Genomic DNA, 20214 nt, shown 5'->3' on the forward strand with positions numbered 1-20214 from the left:
GAAGGGTAGTTAGACGAGAAAATGAGCGAGTAACATATAAGAAGTGCCATGCCGGGTCAGACTTAAGGTCCATCGAGCTCAGCATCCTGTCTCCCACGCTCGCCAGTCCAGGTCACTCAATTACCTGGCAGATCTCCAATAGCCGATCCGTTTCTTGCATCTTGTTCCCGGGGATAAGCGCTGGCTTTCTCCCGCCTACCTGGCTGATAACTGTTTACGGAGTTTCCCTTCAGGGACCTGTCCAGCCCTCTTTTAAACCCCCGCTGTGCTAGTTCCTCGAACACGTCCTCTGGCAGCAGATCCCACATCCTACCACTTGTTTAAGGTCTGCCAGTTTCAGGGCGTGCCCCCTTGCCCTAGTGCGGGGCTGAAAGGGTAAATAACTGTAGTTTAAGATCATTAAACAGTTTTTCCCCCAGCCTGGACCCACTTTGCAGCGAGCCTGCCTGAGATAACTCTGCGCACCCTGAGTTCTGCGGTCCGTGCGTATGCGGTTTGTGCGGACGGGTGCGCTGGAAGGGAATTGCCCCAGAACACAGATGATGAAAACAAATGAAAAGGCGGTGACCGGGACACCAGCTCACGCTCTCATGAAATGACACCTTATATTTAAAAGCTGCAGGGCCCCTATGTTCATCAGCGATTAATTTGCCTGCTCACCGCCTCTGTGATAAATACCAGTAGCAGTATTCTTCTGCTCTTATTCACAGTTCTCCTTTTCCCCTGCAAATGTATAAGAAGATTATGTGTGTTTATTTGCGAGGAGGGGGTGGAGGGGGATGGCACCTGCCCACCCCAGGATGGTAGCGTTTTGTGCCATATTCTGAGAGACTCGTTACTTTCCAGCATTTGGGGCAAAACACGAGAGACTTTCTCCTGAATGGATTACAATCTGACACTGGCCACATCTGTTCTCTCTCATTATCATAAATGAAGTGATAATTAGCACAACCTGGTAAGGGCTCATCAGGGCGATTATGATCCTCCCCCGTGGTTTAAATTGGACCTTTATTGATCTAAAAATAATTGTGCCTCAGTAGCTGGGTTTTCCATGGAAATAAACAAACTTGTTTTGTGGTAGATAATTATGCCTGGGATAGAGATACAGACATAATAAATATCTATAACTGTGTGTATATAAAAAACAGATTCTGAAGGCTGTAAAGCTAGATTTGGCAACCCAGGTAATCCAGACGATCTCGCCCGACATGCACACATCATGGATCACTGCTGGCTCATTCATCCAATACTAGAAAAAGTTTAGACAGCACAAATCATGTTGCATTTGCAAATTAAGTGTACTATTGTCACAGAGCTCTCAAGAGCCACAACTGCTGACTGCCTTACAATTAACAAAACATGCTCAGATCTTTCAAAAGCTACTTCAAAGATTTCCTATAAAAGAGAGAGATTTATGTACTATGAACTGACACAAAGATGCATAAGTGATGGACACAGGGATACAGAGCCTGTCACCTCTAGGACTGGTGGGCTTAGGGGTTGGGAGCAGGGATACAGAGCCTGTCACCTCTAGGACTGGAGGGATCGGGGATGGAGCAGGGATACAGAGCCTGTCACCTCTAGGACTGGAGGGCTCAGGGAATGGGAGCAGGGATACAGAGCCTGTCACCTCTAGGACTGGAGGGATCAGGGGATGGGCACAGGGATACAGAGCCTGTCACCTCTAGGACTGGAGGGATCAGGGGATGGGCACAGGGATACAGAGCCTGTCACCTCTAGGACTGGAGGGCTCAGGGAATGGGAGCAGGGATACAGAGCCTGTCACCTCTAGGACTGGAGGGATCAGGGGATGGGCACAGGGATACAGAGCCTGTCACCTCTAGGACTGGAGGGATCAGGGGATGAGCACAGGGATACAGAGCCTGTCACCTCTAGGACTGGAGGGATCAGGGGATGGGAGCAGGGATACAGAGCCTGTCACCTCTAGGACTGGAGGGATCAGGGGATGGGAGCAGGGATACAGAGCCTGTCACCTCTAGGATTGGAGGGCTCAGGGGATGGGCGCAGGGATACAGAGCCTGTCACCTCTAGGACTGGAGGGATCAGGGGATGGGCACAGGGATACAGAGCCTGTCACCTCTAGGACTGGAGAGATCAGGGGATGAGCACAGGGGTACAGAGCCTGTCACCTCTAGGGCTGGAGGGCTCAGGGGATGGGTGCAGGGATACAGAGCTTGTCACCTCTAGGACTGGAGGGATCAGGGGATGGGCGCAGGGATACAGAGCCTGTCACCTCTAGGACTGGTGGGCTCAGGGGATGGGTGCAGGGATACAGAGCCTGTCACCTCTAGGACTGGAGGGATCAGGGGATGGGAGCAGGGATACAGAGCCTGTCACCTCTAGGACTGGTGGGCTCAGGGGATGGGTGCAGGGATACAGAGCCTGTCACCTCTAGGACTGGAGGGATCAGGGGATGGGCGCAGGGATACAGAGCCTGTCACCTCTAGGACTGGAGGGCTCAGGGGATGGGAGCAGGGATACAGAGCCTGTCACCTCTAGGACTGGAGGGATCAGGGGATGGGAGCAGGGATACAGAGCCTGTCACCTCTAGGACTGGAGGGATCATCACTCATCACAGACCTACACTGCGATGGAGCCTCACTTGTTCCTCCCATCACTGACCTCTCACTGCGATAGAGCCTCATTCGTTCCTCCCATCACTGACATCTCACTCTGCGATGGAGCCCCACTCGTTCCTCCCATCACTGACATCTCACTCTGCGATGGAGCCTCACTCGTTCCTCCCATCACTAACCTCTCCCTCTGCGATGGAGCCTCACTCGTTCCTCCCATCACTGACCTCTCACTCTGCAATGGGGCCTCACTCGTTCCTCCCATCATTGACCTCTCACTCTGCGATGGGGCCTCACTCGTTCCTCCCATCATTGACCCCTCACTCTGTGATGGAGCCTCACTCGTTCCTCCCATCAATGACCTCTCACTCTGCGATGGAGCCTCACTCGTTCCTCCCATCACTGAACTCTCACTCTGCGATGGAGCCTTACTCGTTCCTCCCATCACTGACCCCTCACTCTGCGATGGAGCCTCACTCGTTCCTCCCATCACTGACCCCTCACTCTGCGATGGAGCCTTACTCGTTCCTCCATCACTGACCTCTCACTCTGCGATGGAGCCTCACTCGTTCCTCCCATCACTCACTTCTCACTCTGCGATGGAGCCTCACTCGTTCCTCCCATCACTGACCCCTCACTCTGCGATGGAGCCTCACTCGTTCCTCCCATCACTGACCTCTCACTCTGCAATGGAGCCCCACTCATTCCCGCCATCACTGACCCCTCACTCTGCGATGGATCCTCACTCGTTCCTCCCATCGCTGACCTCTCACTCTGCGATGGAGTCTCACTGACCTCTGTTAATAGGGAATTTTTTTAGATGGCCTTATCATTGGCTGCTAAGAACACTGATTTCTTAAAGAGAGTTGGAAAGTTGATCTTTTTTGTGATCTGTTCTTAAAACTAGAGAGAATGTTCACAAGGAAACAGCCTGGAGATGATCTTTGGCCCACAGTTGGTGGAGGATCATGGGAAGGTGTTGTGGATGCCCTGGAACACTGCCGGGGATTCAGAGTATCTGATGTGGAGACAGGGAGAATGCCGGTGCCATGATGTTAGCCCTTGACTCAGGTGGAAATTAAAGTTGATGTTTTAAGAGGAGATTGTATTACCCTATGGGTTAAAGGGTGAAATATTGTCCTTTTGGTATTTTGTGAAATAATGCTGAAATGTGAAAAAATATTTCTAATGGAATATGAAGGCATAGTAATGTAGCGTATGAAGGAATCTTGATATATTTCTCTGGGAGTTTTAGTGAACCTTGTTTGACAACTGTTCAATTGATATTCTTAGAGCTGTCTCTTGGCTGTGAAAGCCTGTGAATCCTGATAAATTCGGTAACCTTTATTATCATTTACATTTATTAAAATTTATGGATTGCCTAGCACAAACAATAGGCCTAGTGATGTACAAAAGAACATACATAAAATTCAATAATAAAACATAATACCATATACTAAAAAACCTAAAAGCATAATAAATATGGAATTAAAGTATACAATAAGAATATAAACAGAAAAAAATAATGAGAACATAAAAAAATCATTTTAAAAAAACTTAAAAATAAGCTAATCTGAACAGAAAGGTCTTAAGAAATTTTCTGAAACCTTTTACCGAGTCACACTGACGAAGCTCCATTGGGAAAGAGTTCCAGAGGGCTGGACCGGCAACTGAAAAAGATCACTCCCGAGTAATATGTAAACGTGCGGCTCTAGGAGACGGAACATCCCCTACTATTTTGTAAATATTGTTTTATGTTGGTCGCCCCAGAAATAAACCTTTAACTGTTTTGGGAAATAACTTGGTGTGACCTCTTATATTTGGGCTACAGATTTACTACAGGCATCCACCATACGGATAGACAGGGACAGAGTTCACAGAGTGGGAGACCCATTATCCCTGTTCTAGCTGGAGAAAGAGTGCTACCCTGTCTGACACCACGTGCTTGACCCACACTGCTGAACCCTAGAACCAAGAGACTGGCGCTCGGCCTACACAGGGGCTGGACCCCCTCAACATTTTGTGAGACCAGCCAGTTACAGATCAGTCAGTGATGAGCATCAGTGTGAAATGTTTTAATCACAGTCCCATGAAAAGTTACAGATATGAGGAGCAGGTGTGTATATTTCCATGCATACTTTTGATAACTGGGAGTGTGTGCATGTAACCCCCTCCCCTCCCCCCCATGCCTAACGGGGCACATAAAATATTGAGGTCTCTGGGTAAGTGGCAGACTCTCGTTGTTTTCAGGGTTCTTTAAATTGGGTCATACAGATGGCGAACTGGAACCGGGCTAGAGGCAGTAGGGTATAGGTTCCTGTTGGGCTGGACAGGGAGACCTCACTTTGGATCTGCCCTCTGTATCTCCTGTTCTTTTTGTTGCTGGTAACGAAGGTAAACCACACCCAGGTATATTTCCAAACAAATAACTTTTATTTTCTGGGTTTTCCAGCCAGCAAATATGGAGAAAGATTTTAAAGAGGGTGAACCAATGCAGTTGAATTATTGAGAGTTCACAGGTAAGATTTCACAAGCACCAACGAACAGTGATCAACAGGTTAGAGTACAATTTCCAGCAAACTCCCATTCTTCCAGTTACTCCATTTTTTACTCCTTCGGCTCCTCTCAGCGGGAATCTATGGCTCACACACCTGCATCACTTCCCAATCCCCAACAATAGTGCAACCCAACACCCTCTGCTCCATTGCAACAATCCTCAATGTCCCTCTAACCAAGCTAATCATGCCGTAGGCCATACTACCTACATTTCCTCTATTCCTTATCCCAGCAGTGTTTAGGACTTCCCTGGCATCCTCCACACTACAGTACTCCTCCGAGGTATTCCCCTTCTTGGGCAGTCCTCTCTCGCAAACCCCTCCAGGTCCATCAGGGTATTTCCTTTGAAGAGGAAACCCCTCTCCCAACTCAAGTCTCGGGCCTCTCCCCTCCAAACAAAAGAGGGGTTTCCTGGCCCACCAGCCTAGAGGACTGCCTCCTTCCAAAATCCTACTCCAAATTGGAGGCTCTGCAGTAATTCCAACTACACCTCACCCCAAACTTGGGCCACATCATATATCCTCCTACAACACTCCTCCAGAGGATTTCCTTGCCTGTCCTCTTAAAAGGAACTACAACTTCATGACCCCTTGGCAAGCTTTCTCTGGAACATTCCCATTAAAATACGTAGAAACGAGCTCTTATTATTCCATATGCCATCTAGTGGTTGTTTAGTGGGACTGCAACCTACACCATTTTAATTTCCCAAAACTTCCAATAGAGACCCTTCTAGGGCTTTTCCTACCCGAAATCTCTCCCAGTGCCAAACTTTTAGATGTGGACACAATTTATGGGGCTCCTGTCACATGCATAAATCATGACCCCCATCCCAACTCCACCTCTTTGTAGTGCATATAAAAGTGCCTGCAAAATTGCTTCTGTACATACGATTATGCCCACAACCCCCCAGGCAATTGTTAGAAAGTCTAGAATAGTTTCTGGTAATAGAAATTCTGTAAATAAGAAAGCCATCTCGTGCATAAAAGCGTGATTTATGCACACAAATCTTTAAAAAAAAAACCCAAAATACCCCTTAAAGTCTGGTATTGTTGTAGCCACCACCACCCACCCTGGAAGGACAATCCATGCTTCCAGCACTCTTTCCATGCAAAAATATTTTCTGATGGTGTTACTGACTCTGCTGTCGCCGTGTAGAGACTGGATCCCCTATTACTACCCTATCCCCCTAATCCCTGTGAATTCACCCCCCCCTGTGACTTTACCTCCCCATTCTGCTTACCATGACTATAGATTGCACTACCCCAATTACTGTAACCCTTCCCAAGGATCCACCACGATCCCACACTATCCTTCACCCTGTCCCTCCATGATCCAACACCCTCCAGCCTTTACTGTGCTCACCGCCCCCCCTGAGGGTGTGATTGGCATTAGAGGGATGTGAGGGAACCGGGGTAACATTTGGTTCATAATAGAATAACGCATTCCCCTGATTTCCACTCTGTTACCCATCCGATGGCAGCTTCCTGGCTGCCTTTTAGTTTTGTCTGTCTGTGTTTTTTTGTTACCAGCCTCTGAGTCTGTCTATCCGCCCCTCTTTCTTTCTCCATGTCTCTCCTTCTCTGGATCAGGCTTACACAGAAGACGAGATAAGGGCTCACGGTCTGTGTAAAGTGCAGCATTTCATGTGCACGTTTGAGAAATTATTGCTGTCATTCCTTGCCATTATGAATCAGCCGAATACTTATCTACAGAAGGCGATACAAAGGACATGCACTTAACAAAATCAGCAGTGTCTTTGACTTCGCTCAGCTTCCTGACTTTTGAAAGGTCATGTGTTAGCGGGAATCGCTGGGATGTGAGCAGTTCCTGTAATGTACAGAGCCGTAGATGGGGAGTGAGAAGTAGCTGAGCTGCTGGGGATTAAGCCTGGAGCCTACTAAGCAAAGGGTCCCAGCCCTCTCCCTCCACCTAAAAAACTTCCCAGCCCATGCTGAGCCATCGCCACTCTCCCAGCCTCCTTCCCTTAATTTGAGTACCTCCAGGGCCAGCGCGTCCCAATAAGCGAACTAGGCAGTCGCCTAGGGTGGCAGCCATTAGAGGGTGGCAAAGAGCAGCCATATGGGGCCATGAGCGGAGCCCATCCCACTCATGGCCAGGAGGCGTAGAGATTCGGCAGGCTGTGAGCAGCACCCATCCTGCTCATGGCCGAAAGAAGCAGAGTCACGGCAGGCCACGAGCGGCGCCTCTGTTTGTGTGTGTGTGTGTGTATGAGTAAGAGGGATTGTGTGTGTGTATGAGAGAGCAACGGTGTTAGTGAGAGAGAGAGAGGGAGGGAGCCTGTGTAAGGGTGAATGAGACAAGGAACCTAATGTGTGTAAGAGAGGGGGGGCCTGTCTGAGTGAATGAGGTGGGGGCCGGAACCGGGGCCTGGATTGGGGAGGGGGTTGGGCGCAAGGCAGAAGGTTCGCTTAGAGTGCCTAATACTCTTGCGCTGGCCCTGAGTACCTCCCAGCCTCCTCTGAATATCTCCCGGCCCAGCCCATACATAAAATTTCAAACAAAAAAAGTACAAACCATACCAATCTGTTTCAAATTCTTTTAAAAAGCACAGAGGACACACTGTGGGCAGCTAACAGAACGCCTGCCTAAATAGCCATGGCTTTAGAGACTGCTCGAAGGTCTTTAAGCCGCCTGCCAGTCGTAGTGTTTCAGAGAGCTGGAGCTGCGACGGAGAACGCAGAGTCCTCTCGTGTGCAGGCGAGGGTACATCCAGCAGGCCCCTCTGGGAGGAGCAAAGTTGACGAGTAGGACAGTGCAATTGCAGCAAGACGCCGCACCTTGGAGTAACAGCAGAAGAAATGAATCTGAAAGTAATCACTGCAACCTCGTACGTGATATGCTCAGCTATGGGGAGCCCATGCAGGTGAATAAGAACCGGGGCGATACGCTCACGTCTTTTGGTGCCAGTAATAAGTCGCACCGCGGCATTTAGAAGCAGTTGGAGAGGTTTTAAAGTTAGGGCCGGTAAGCCTAACAAAACAGAGTTAGAATAGACCGAAATCGGAAGGATAGAAACCTGTACTACGATTCGAAAACCACCCTTGTCCAATAAATGTTTGAGAGCGCACAAAATGCGCAGTTTAAAAAAAACAGATTTGATAATGTTCTTTAACATGGGGACGAAATGAAAGAGCAAGATCAAGCAAGACCCCCAGGTTCTGGATACAGGAGTTGAGCGTGAAAGAGAGATTTTCTATCATAATCGTGCTATGTTGTACCTTAGCATGAGGACGCTGAATCGGCAGGCACCGAGTTTTAGCAAGGTTAAGAGACTCTTGATGGTTTTCATACACAAATTCACCAGGTCGACGGTCTCAGACCATTCCTGTAGCCTCTTCCTCTTCATCTGAATATCTCCCAGGCCATGCTGAGCCACCTCTCAGCCCCCTTCCCTTCCAACCTCCTTCCCTCCTTCCCTCCACCTGAATACCTCCCTTCTCATGCTGAGCCACCTCCATTCTCCATTTCTGCCTGAATCAGCAAGTTCTGGTCTATTATAATTATTAATCATTTGTATAGCGCATACCAGATGTATGCAGTGTCACACAGAGACAATTAAGACAGTCTCTGCTCCTTTAGAAACACAGAAGCATGACGGCAGAAAAAGGCTGTTTGGCCCATCCAGTCTGCCCATTCCGCCCAATTAATTTAGCATTACAATTCCCATCACTCCCTCAGAGATCCCCTGTATGTATCCCAAGCTTTCCTGTATTCAGATACCATTTTTGTCTCCACAACGTCCACTGGGAGGCTGTTCCATGCATCCACCACTCTCTGTAAAGAAATATTTCCTAACATTCTCCAAGGATAAGCAGGATGTTAGTCCTCACACATGGATGACATCATCAGATGGAGCCCGATGCGGAAAACGTATGTGAGTATGCCTAGCATGCCCTGTACCACGCATCCACACGGGGTCCCTCTTCAGTCTCTTCTTTTCTGCGGAGCTGTGAGCCTTGCAGTTGATTGAGCTCTTAAAAATTTTGTTTTTTTTGGCCTAAGGGAAAACTCGCGTTTTTTTTATTTTTTTCTCTCTGTTCCATTGCTGGGCCCCTCTCGGTGTCTTCCTGTGGTGTCCCCAGTCAGGATTTTCAATGTCTTCAGGTAAGTTTAATTTCATGATTGATTTCCCCATAGTGGCGGTTCCTTGGTGCCCTCTGGTCATTGACACCCGCCGCCACCATTCTGTCCTTCGGCCCCTTTGTTTTGCTCCATCATGGCCACATCCAGTTTTCGCCGATGCCCCCAGTGCCTGTGGACCATGTTGATGACCGATCCACATGAAGTCTGCATCCTCTCCTTGGGGGCATAGCATGACATCCAGGATTGCCGGTTGTGCGACCAGATGACCCTGAAGGGATATCGGCTTTGACTTGACAAGATGGATCACCTATTCGGATCGAAGACATCCGACCCATCAATATCAGCATCAGCAGCGTTGGCATCTAAGGACCTTGGAGCCACACCAATGGATACCTTACCATCGATATCAACAGGACTGTCAGTTCTATTAAGATCACTGGTGGATAGGGGCACCGGAGACTGACCACTATTGATCTCCTACAGATCAAGGACGCCAAGTTCTTCATCTTTGACCTTGGCACCAGGGAAAGACCAGGTTGAGCATCATGGGAAGACCAAGAAGCATCGGCACCAGTGCCGGGCACGGACATACACTAGTTTTTGCCGCAGTGCCCCTGAGGCGATCCCGTAGTGGGGAGCACCAGTCCTCCCTCGATGCAAGAGGTCTGTGATGGTCTCCACCGGTCCTCGAGGGTCTGAGGATGATCTGGCCATGCCTCTTTCCTCTCAGTTGGTGTTGGCACTGGCAATGATCGAGAAGGAGCTAGAATGTTGAGTCCAGCTGGCAGGGAGCGGGCGCTGCAGGGCCACAGTTATGTGGCACTGATGGAACTGGAGCCAGTACTGCCCATTTTCGTACCACTTCTGGAGAAACTCAATGTGCTCATCGGTGCCTTATCAACCCAGCTGGCTTCAGTTCCTGGGTCGGCACCAGTGCCCGGTGCCCTTCTCCTTCAGAGGAGCGAAGGAAGTCTCCGCCTAAGGACTTAACCTTTGCAGGTTTTGTGAGGTTGATGGCAGAGACCATCCCATTCCAGCTGTTGATGGAGGAAGATGCCAGGCACAAGTTGCTTGAGATCCTTCAATTTGTGGAGGCTTCTAAGAAGATCATGATGGTCTCGGTACATGAGATCCTTTTGGAGTTGCTGAGGATTTGGGAACCCCCCCTCACAGTGTCTCCTGTCAATAAGAAGGCAGACAAAGTTTACCTCGTCTAGAAGACTGTCAGATTTGATAAGTGTCAGCTGCCCCATCAGTCGGTGGAGGTTGATTCCGCCTCAAGAGATCCAAGTGCTCTCAGTCCCATTTCTCGGCGCCCCCGGGAAAGGACCACAGAGCAATGGACACGTTTGGGAGGAAGGTGTTCCAAGGTGCCATGCTTATTGCCCGCATCACTGCCTACCAGCTCTACATGAGCCAATATTCGCGGAACATCTGGAAGGAGGTGCAGGACATGGCTGAGCAGTTGCCTTAACAGCAGCAAGACACCCTCATGTTGCTGGTGTGCAAGGGTTTGGAGTATGGAAAACATGAGGTCTGTGCGGCCTACGTTGTTTTTGAGACGGTATCGAGAGTTTCTGCAGCGGGAATTGGCACCCGCAGAATGGCATAGCTGCGGGCCTCGGATCTCTGACCGGAGGTACAGGAATGACTTGCTGACGTGCTGTGTACAGGAGAGAATCTCTTTGGAGATAGGGTGAGGGACGCTGTAGCCCAACTTTGGTACCATCATGAGACCCTCCAACAACTCTCTGCCAACACCCTGGACCCTTTCTCCTCTTCCAAGAGGCCATCGAGGTAGGAGTCAAGGAAGTCCTTCTTCTTTTGCCAAAGAAAGTACTATCCTCCGCCTCCTCTATTCTGTCCTCAGAGCCCTCGCGGCCATCCCAGGCAGCAGAGAGCTCCTAAGCCCCAGCCAGCTCCTCAGTCAAATCCAGGGACAGGGTTTTGAATGGGCTGCAGGGAGTGTCAGCCAGTTGCCTGTACCTGGGGCAGTGGACCTTCCAGTCAGGGGAAGGCTGTGATTCTTTGCAAACCAGTGGCCCAGTGTAACCTTGGACCAGTGGGTTCTGTCCATTGTCCATCAGGGGTACCAATTAAATCTATTGGATATCCCACCAAATTGCCCTCCGTGCCCGTATTGGGGGCCGGTAGTGCATCAGGACATACCACCAGCAAAGCTCTCCTTCCTCTTAATGGCCAGATCAGTCGAGCCCATTCCACCACAGCAAAGAGGGCAGGGATTTTACTCCAGGTACTTCCTGATTCCAAAGAGAACAGGAGGACTTTGTCCCATTCTAAACTTGAGGGCCTTGAACACATTTCTAAAAATAGAAAAGTTCAAGATGGTATCCTTGGGCACTTTGATTCCCTTTTGCAAAAAAGGGACTAGCTATGCTCCCTCGACCTATAGGACACATACACCCACATCGAGATCTTCCATGGTCACAGGAAGTATCTCTAGTTTGTAGAGGAGGAACAGCACTTCCAGTACTGGGTGTTGCCTTTCGGGCTCACGTTCGCCCCATGGGTATTCACAAAATGCCTGGCTGTGGTGGTCATGTCAAGGCTCATTCTGTCAGAGCCATGGCAGTGTCGGTTGCCCACTTGCGAGCAGTTCCCGTGGAGGAGATCTCCAAGGCTGCGATGTGGGAGTTCTCTCCACACATTCACATACCATTATTGTCTGGATAGGGATGGCTGACATGACAGTAGATTTAGCCAGACTGTTCTCGGGAACCTGTTCAAGGTATAGAACCCAACTCTCCCAACCTAGGGCCCGTTGTTTGGGTTCAGGCTGTCTCCCGTCTGTTTCCAACAGTACCGGTGTTGTGCCCGTTAGTACCTAGTTAGGTGCCTGTTGGCCCCTTTTGTGTTGGGGAGCAGCCTATAGCTAGGTATTCACTCATGTATGAGGACTGCCATCCTGCTTGTTCTTGGAGAAAACAGAATTGCTTACCCGTAACAGTTGTTCTCTAAGTACAGCAGGGTGTTAGTCCTCACGAAACCCACTCGCCAACCAGTGAAGTTGGATTTCTCCTATTTTTATTTTATCATAATTCTGTGTATGAGACTGAGAAAGGACCCCCGTGTGGATGCGTGGAATAGGGCATGCTGAATATGTTCAGTTTTCCGCATTGGGCTCCATCTGATGATGTCACCCATGTGTGAGGACTAAAATCCTGCTGGCCTTGGAGAACATCTGTTACAGTTAAGCAATTCTGGTTTACTCCTGAATCTAGCCCCTTTCATCCTCATCTCATGACCCCTCATTCTAGAGCCTCCTTTCCTTTGAAAAAGGCTCACCTCCTTTGCATGGAAACCTTTGAGATATGTGAATGTCTCTATCATATCTCCCCTATCTCGCCTTTCCTCTAGGATCTACATGTTTAGATCTTTAAGTCTACCCCCCTATGCTTTAGAACAAAGACCACTGCCCATTTTAGTAGCCCCCTCTGGAGCGCCTCCATCCTGTTTATATCCTTTTGAAGGTGAAGTCTCCAGAACTGTACTCAGTATTGCACGTGAGGTCTCACCAGGGTCCTATACAGGGGCAATATCACCTCCCTATTTCTGCTGACCTTTCCTCTCCCTGTGCATCCAAGCATCTTTCTGGCTTTTACCCTCGCTTTATCCAACTGTTTGGCCACCTTAAGATCATCAAATACAATCACCCCCAGATCCTGCTCGTTCTTTGTGTTTAGAAAAATTTCACCTCCAATATTGTACTGTTCCCTTGGGTTTTTGCATCCTAACCGCATTACTCTGCATTTTTTAGCATTAGATCTTAGCTGCTAGACCTTAGACCATTCCTCGAGCTTCACTAGATCCCTCCTCATGTTTTCCACTCCTTCCTGGCTGTCCAACCTGTTACAGATTTTGGTATCATTGGTAAAAAGACAAACCTTTCCCGACAACCCTTCTGTTATGTCGCTCACAAAAGTGTTGAAAAGAACCGGTCCAAGGACCGATCCCAGAGACACAACACTAGGAATAACCGCCTCCTCAGAGAAAACTCCATTTCCCATCATCCTTTCTCGCCTCCCACTCAGCCCGTTTCTAATCAGTCAGTTAACCTAGGATCCATAGCAAGGGCGCACAATCTATTTATAAGTCTTCTGTGCCGAACCGTGTGAAAGGCCTCGCTGAAATCCAAGTGCACTACGTCTAGCGCCCTCCCTTGATCCAGCTCTTTGGTCACCCAATCAAAGAAATAGAGCAGATTCGTCCAACAAGATTTACCCCTGTGGGTGGGACGGGCTTGATGTGTTTGCCCACAAAGGGGCTGAGGTTCCTAAGAAATGTTTTGTGTTAAAACTGGAGAGCTAATTGGTTTTGGGTTTTGTTTTGGTTTTTTTTTTACTGAGTGTGGAGTTGTGCTCCTGTTATAAAATAAAAAATGCCAAGCAGGTGATAGGAGCTTCCTCTTGGCCAGAGCTTTGCGTGAATTGTAGAATTCTCTCCCACTTACCAAGAGTGCCCTGCTCCTAGGAGTGATGGATCAGGGTTACGGGGAAACACGGTCTTCTCACAGGAAGGGAAATCTTCCATGACCTTATCAGGGTGGGCTGGGAGCTATACAAATGAATCAGTATAGCACAAAACATAAGCTCTGTATAACAACAGCAGTTCTAGGGCTCTGGGGTGGAGTCCTGGAGAGGGGGGGGCCAGCCTGGCCATTTGGCTGGGGCCTACAATGTTCAAGGGGCCTACTTTTGTTGGGCAAAATGTTAAAAAAAAAAAAAAAAAAAAAGCTAACTATATCTATTTCTAACATGTGTAAATAAAAACGTCAATCGTAATTGAAGAATTTGCTAAGGAAAAAAGCTGGTAAGGCCTTCTTAAATAAATAGAAATGATTTGGGAAATGTAGAAAACGATTTCTCTTATTAAGTATCACATCGGCACCTTACACAGGGGCCTAGTTCCTGCCCTCTCCGGCCCTGGGTAGGACTGCAACCTGCCTGGAGAATTAAATTAGGAAGGGAGAAGGACCAGATGAAGCTCTTTAAAATAAAGGGGGGCCTTATTCGATCCGTCCTGTCCTTAGACGTGGGAGATGCTGCACAAGGTCTCAGGTTTCCAGCAAATAACAAGATCACTAAAACTTTCTTTTTCGATTGGGGGTAGGAGCGGGGGGAAAGGGAAGAATTTTCCTGCCTGGTTTTGGCTCGGTTTCTGCACGTTACGCCATTGGGCTGGGTTCCACTACGCTTTCTCTTTGTCTTGGCATTTTTTATTTTTTTTTATAACTTCTGTTTGCCGAACACCGTGGCACAAATGTATTTATTTTATCGATAAACCAAATGATGTTAAAGATTAGGTTTCCCCCCAGTCCCTGGAGCTGTCCGCGGGCAGACATGTGCACTGGCCACACAGACACTGACCGGCAAGCCGAGGCCCGCTGGAGCTCCCTCCCCAACGGGAAGAGGGAGGGAGAGACGTCTGAGGAGGGAAGGTGCAGGGCCCCTCACAGAACTGCTGCAGCTGTCAGGGACACTTTCCAGGAGATCGGCCTGCAGACTTTACTCCAAGGGCCTGCTTTCACCAGGGTCTTCTCCCATAGACAGGGAATGGGATGAAAGCCTTAGTGAGTCCCTCTCTCCCTCTCGCCTTAGTGAGTCCCTCTCTCCCTTAGTGAGTCCCTCTCTCCCTCTCACCTTAGTGAGTCCCTCTCTCCCTTAGTGAGTCCCTCTCTCCCTCTCGCCTTAGTGAGTCCCTCTCTCCCTTAGTGAGTCCCTCTCTCCCTCTCTCCCTTAGTGAGTCCCTCTCTCCCTCTCGCCTTAGTGAGTCCCTCTCTCCCTTAGTGAGTCCCTCTCTCCCTCTCACCTTAGTGAGTTCCTCTCTCCCTTAGTGAGTCCCTCTCGCCTTAGTGAGTCCGTCTCTCCCTTAGTGAGTCCCTCTCTCCCTCTCGCCTTAGTGAGTCCCTCTCTCCCTTAGTGAGTCCCTCTCTCCCTCTCGCCTTAGTGAGTCCCTCTCTCCCTTAGTGAGTCCCTCTCTCCCTCTCTCCCTTAGTGAGTCCCTCTCTCCCTCTCACCTTAGTGAGTCCCTCTCTCCCTTAGTGAGTCCCACTCTCCCTCTCTCCCTTAGTGAGTCCCTCTCTCCCTCTCGCCTTAGTGAGTCCCTCTCTCCCTCTCTCCCTTAGTGAGTCCCTCTCTCCCTCTCGCCTTAGTGAGTCCCTCTCTCCCTTAGTGAGTCCCTCTCTCCCTCTCTCTCTTAGTGAGTCCCTCTCTCCCTCTCACCTTAGTGAGTCCGTCTCTCCCTTAGTGAGTCCCTCTCTCCCTCTCGCCTTAGTGAGTCCCTCTCTCCCTTAGTGAGTCCCTCTCTCCCTCTCGCCTTAGTGAGTCCCTCTCTCCCTTAGTGAGTCCCTCTCTCCCTCTCTCCCTTAGTGAGTCCCTCTCTCCCTCTCACCTTAGTGAGTCCCTCTCTCCCTTAGTGAGTCCCACTCTCCCTCTCGCCTTAGTGAGTCCCTCTCTCCCTTAGTGAGTCCCTCTCGCCTTAGTGAGTCCGTCTCTCCCTTAGTGAGTCCCTCTCTCCCTCTCGCCTTAGTGAGTCCGTCTCTCCCTTAGTGAGTCCCTCTCTCCCTCTCGCCTTAGTGAGTTCCTCTCTCCCTTAGTGAGTCCCTCTCGCCTTAGTGAGTCCGTCTCTCCCTTAGTGAGTCCCTCTCTCCCTCTCGCCTTAGTGAGTCCCTCTCTCCCTTAGTGAGTACCTCTCTCCCTCTCGCCTTAGTGAGTCCCTCTCTCCCTTAGTGAGTTCCTCTCTCCCTCTCGCCTTAGTGAGTCCCTCTCTCCCTTAGTGAGTACCTCTCTCCCTCTCGCCTTAGTGAGTCCCTCTCTCCCTTAGTGAGTCCCTCTCTCCCTCTCTCCCTTAGTGAGTCCCTCTCTCCCTTAGTGAGTCCCTCTCTCTCTTAGTGAGTCCCTCTCTCCCTCTCACCTTAGTGAGTCCCTCTCTCCCTTAGTGAGTCCCTCTCTCCCTCTCTCTCTTAGTGAGTCCCTCTCTCCCTCTCGCCTTAGTGAGTCCCTCTCTCCCTTAGTGAGTCCCTCTCTCCCTCTCTCCCTTAGTGAGTCCCTCTCTCCCTCTCGCCTTAGTGAGTCCCTCTCTCCCTCTCTCCCTTAGTGAGTCCCTCTCTCCCTCTCGCCTTAGTGAGTCCCTCTCTCCCTTAGTGAGTCCCTCTCTCCCTCTCTCTCTTAGTGAGTCCCTCTCTCCCTCTCACCTTAGTGAGTTCCTCTCTCCCTTAGTGAGTCCCTCTCGCCTTAGTGAGTCCCTCTCTCCCTTAGTGAGTCCCTCTCTCCCTCTCGCCTTAGTGAGTCCCTCTCTCCCTTAGTGAGTCCCTCTCTCCCTCTCGCCTTAGTGAGTTCCTCTCTCCCTTAGTGAGTTCCTCTCGCCTTAGTGAGTCCCTCTCACCTTAGTGAGTCCCTCTCTCCCTCTCTCCCTTAGTGAGTCCCTCTCTCCCTTAGTGAGTTCCTCTCGCCTTAGTGAGTCCCTCTCTCCCTTAGTGAGTCCCTCTCTCCCTCTCTCCCTTAGTGAGTCCCTCTCTCCCTTAGTGAGTACCTCTCTCCCTCTCTCCCTTAGTGAGTACCTCTCTCCCTCTCGCCTTAGTGAGTCCCTCTCTCCCTTAGTGAGTCCCTCTCTCCCTCTCGCCTTAGTGAGTCCCTCTCTCCCTTAGTGAGTCCCTCTCTCCCTCTCGCCTTAGTGAGTCCCTCTCTCCCTTAGTGAGTCCCTCTCTCCCTCTCGCCTTAGTGAGTCCCTCTCTCCCTTTGTGAGTCCCTCTCTCCCTCTCGCCTTAGTGAGTCCCTCTCTCCCTTAGTGAGTCCCTCTCTCCCTCTCGCCTTAGTGAGTCCCTCTCTCCCTTAGTGAGTCCCTCTCTCCCTCTCGCCTTAGTGAGTCCCTCTCTCCCTTAGTGAGTCCCTCTCTCCCTCTCGCCTTAGTGAGTCCCTCTCTCCCATCCCTTCTTCTGGCCTTCTCTCAGAGGCAGGAAACTTTGCTGGCACGATGATTCATTCCTACACGTGTTTCCTCCTCTCTTCCGCAGCCTCTGCTTCGTTCCCGTTAAAATCTCCTTTCAGACCCCTAGACCTTTGCAATTAATTGGAAGGCCCTGCCTGTTGACACTTGTTTTCTCCAGTGGAGCAACAAGCAGGAGCACAGCTCAGCTCTCCCTCCTTTGGCTTCTGGGTGATACGACCCCGGTAATTAAAAGTGGCACTTTTGCCTGTGACTTCGTGAGACGTGAACGTGCTGCGTCCTACTCCTGTTCGCACAATTGTCACACATATTCCTTCAGTTTTGACAGCCGCGTTCTCTGTCCCTGGCAAAAATTAGCAAGTAACATTAACATCTAAGAAACGACAATTAGTGTGTGAATTAGGAGGGATACACAACGTGTTAATTATTCAGGGGCCCAGGCATAATGCAATTAAAATTAGCATCTCTATAAGAAGGCTGCATTAGACTGCGGGAGGACTTAATGAGGTCGAAAACATTCATTACCAAATCACAGACATTCATTCAGACTTTTCTCCTTGGGTATTTTCACATGCTTTCTTTTTTCTCTGGACAGGAACTGGAATCTCACTTGCAAAGTGTGTGAGAGTGTCAGAACATAAGCTAGAAGTTCACAGATCATCTTCCCAGGACCCAGGTGAAAACATGGACCTTGCCACTATCTGTCCTGGGCAAGAAACTAGCCTCAGTGTCCTGGATCCTTCCCAGGGAGCCTGCCTTAGCTCCCCTCTCGGGCCGGCAAACCCGCATCGCCATGCTCTCTTATCGCCACCCAGTCCCTACCCCATCATCACCAGCTGGCCTGATGGACTGGAGTAGGAGGCAGAGCTGACCCCCCACCCAATCTCAGCATCACAGGCTTGACAGACTGCAGGAACCCCAGCTCCAGCTGGATAAGCCAAAAGAGGAGACCTGCTGCATGCACCAAGGATTATTGCCTTTGAGGAAATGTGTTGAGCAGGGCCCATGCATGGGACGTGCTGGACTATTTTACGGTGCTTACCTCCCGTGTTCCCATTTGCTTTTAACTCTGTGTGTGAGCTCGCCTGCCACTAGCATCTGTGGCGGGTTCCTGATAACCAGTGTCCAAGCAGGCAGCATCTCCGCCATGTGCATTTGGATGGGAAGGAACCAACGGGGTAACAGTTTGGTGTGAAGACATCACCGTATGTCAGAGAAAGAGCTGGAGAGAAAGTTTTTCCCCTTCCCTCGCATGCCTGTTCCCCCATACCCACACTCGAACCAGATTCCCAAACCAAAAGCTGCACAAGAAAGAGCTCCCTACCATCCATTAGTGTGGGGCAACCAGATGGCTGCACGTCGGCAAGGAAAAAGCCACCTGCGGCCTGGTTTGACTCCCGGTGCATGCGTGTGTAGTCTTTTGTCGGAAAATCACCACCGCGTCTCCGTGCATTGGAGTGGGCCAGAACCAGGGCACGTCAAGCCCAATGCTGGGGCTCAACCAAGAAGCTTGGCTGCGGACTGGTGCGCTCAGAGCATCATTTCTAAACCTCACAGCTAGGCCTGCGCCAGAATATTCAAAGGAAACTCCCCGGGCGGCGCTGTGGGTTCTTCCGACCTGTTACCTGCTGGCTCTGCCCTCTCCACCTGCCGTTTGCGGCATGGCTGCTTCACCCGCGGGGGATTTTTGCAGGTTGCCCAGGTAAAAATCATTTGAATGGAAAGGGGCACACCTGTACAAGTTAGGAAAGAAATCATGCGAAACCCAAGTGGCACCGGAAGCGCAATCTTCCCTTCAGCCGTTGGAAGCGCCCCCTGGGCTTTTGATTATTTCCCCCCGAAACGCTGAAGGCAGACACGAGCCCAAGCAGCAGAGATTGGAGCTCCAGTCTGGGGGTCCGGGCTGGGGGGCTGCTGGCAGCTGTTCCTTTCAGAAGGGATTCATCAGACGAGCGGCGGCAGCTGCTGCCTGCCCCACTTCCAGCAAAGTGATAATTAATGAATCTTCACAAATGTTCGCAGGAGAAGAGCGAGCCAGTAATAGAACGGGCTGCCGCTGGATGAGGAGGGCGGCTCACAGGAGCAGCAGCAGCAGGTCTCTCTCTCTCTCTCTCATATTTCTTTTTAAAATCTGTATTTATAGATGCACCCGGCCTCGGTCAGCACACGTCCAAACCCCTAAATGAAATAAATCACTGTATGTATGCGATGGACACAGAGTCCCGGCTGGGGAGAACTTTCAGTGCTGGGCTTTCACCCTCCCTCACTTGGCCTATTCCCCAATACCCACGCTCGAATCACGTTCCCAAACCAAACCAACGCACTCAGACACACAGCAATGCCAAGCAGAGGCTTTGGCAGCGAGTCCCATAATTCATGATATACTTTTTAAAACTTTTACACTCCAGAGTAAGGTTAATTTTTCATATATCATGTATTGTTTCAGCAACAGTTGCAACATAAGAACATAAGAACAGGCCATACTGGGTCAGACCAAGGGTCCATCAAGCCCAGCATCCTGTTTCCAACAGAGGCCAATCCAGGCCACAAGAACCTGGCAGGTACCCAAACATTAGACAGATCACAAGCTGCCATTGCTTATTAATTACCATAATAGCAGTTTATGGATTGAGCCTCCAGGAACTTATCCAAACCTTTTTTAAACCCAGTAACACTAACTGCTGTAACCACATCCTCTGGCAATGAATTCCAGAGTTTAACCATGCGCTGACAGGCTGATACAGAACAGTGTGCTCAGCCGAGCGCACCTTTAAGCCCCCTTAATAATAGCGTGTTTAAAACGCGCGGCCAACCACCCCGAAACTAATAGTGCTCCTCACATGCAAATGCATGTTGACGAGCCTATTAGTTATTACCCCGGAATACTGAAAGTAAAATGTGCGGCCAGGACGCACATTTTACTCTCAGAAATGAATGTCTGCCCTTAAGCATAGAAAGCACAGGGAAAAAGTGTACAGAAAAGCAGAAAAAACAG

The sequence above is a fragment of the Rhinatrema bivittatum genome, chromosome 7 (genome assembly GCF_901001135.1).
Source record: "Rhinatrema bivittatum chromosome 7, aRhiBiv1.1, whole genome shotgun sequence".
In the NCBI taxonomy this organism is placed as follows: domain Eukaryota; kingdom Metazoa; phylum Chordata; class Amphibia; order Gymnophiona; family Rhinatrematidae; genus Rhinatrema; species Rhinatrema bivittatum.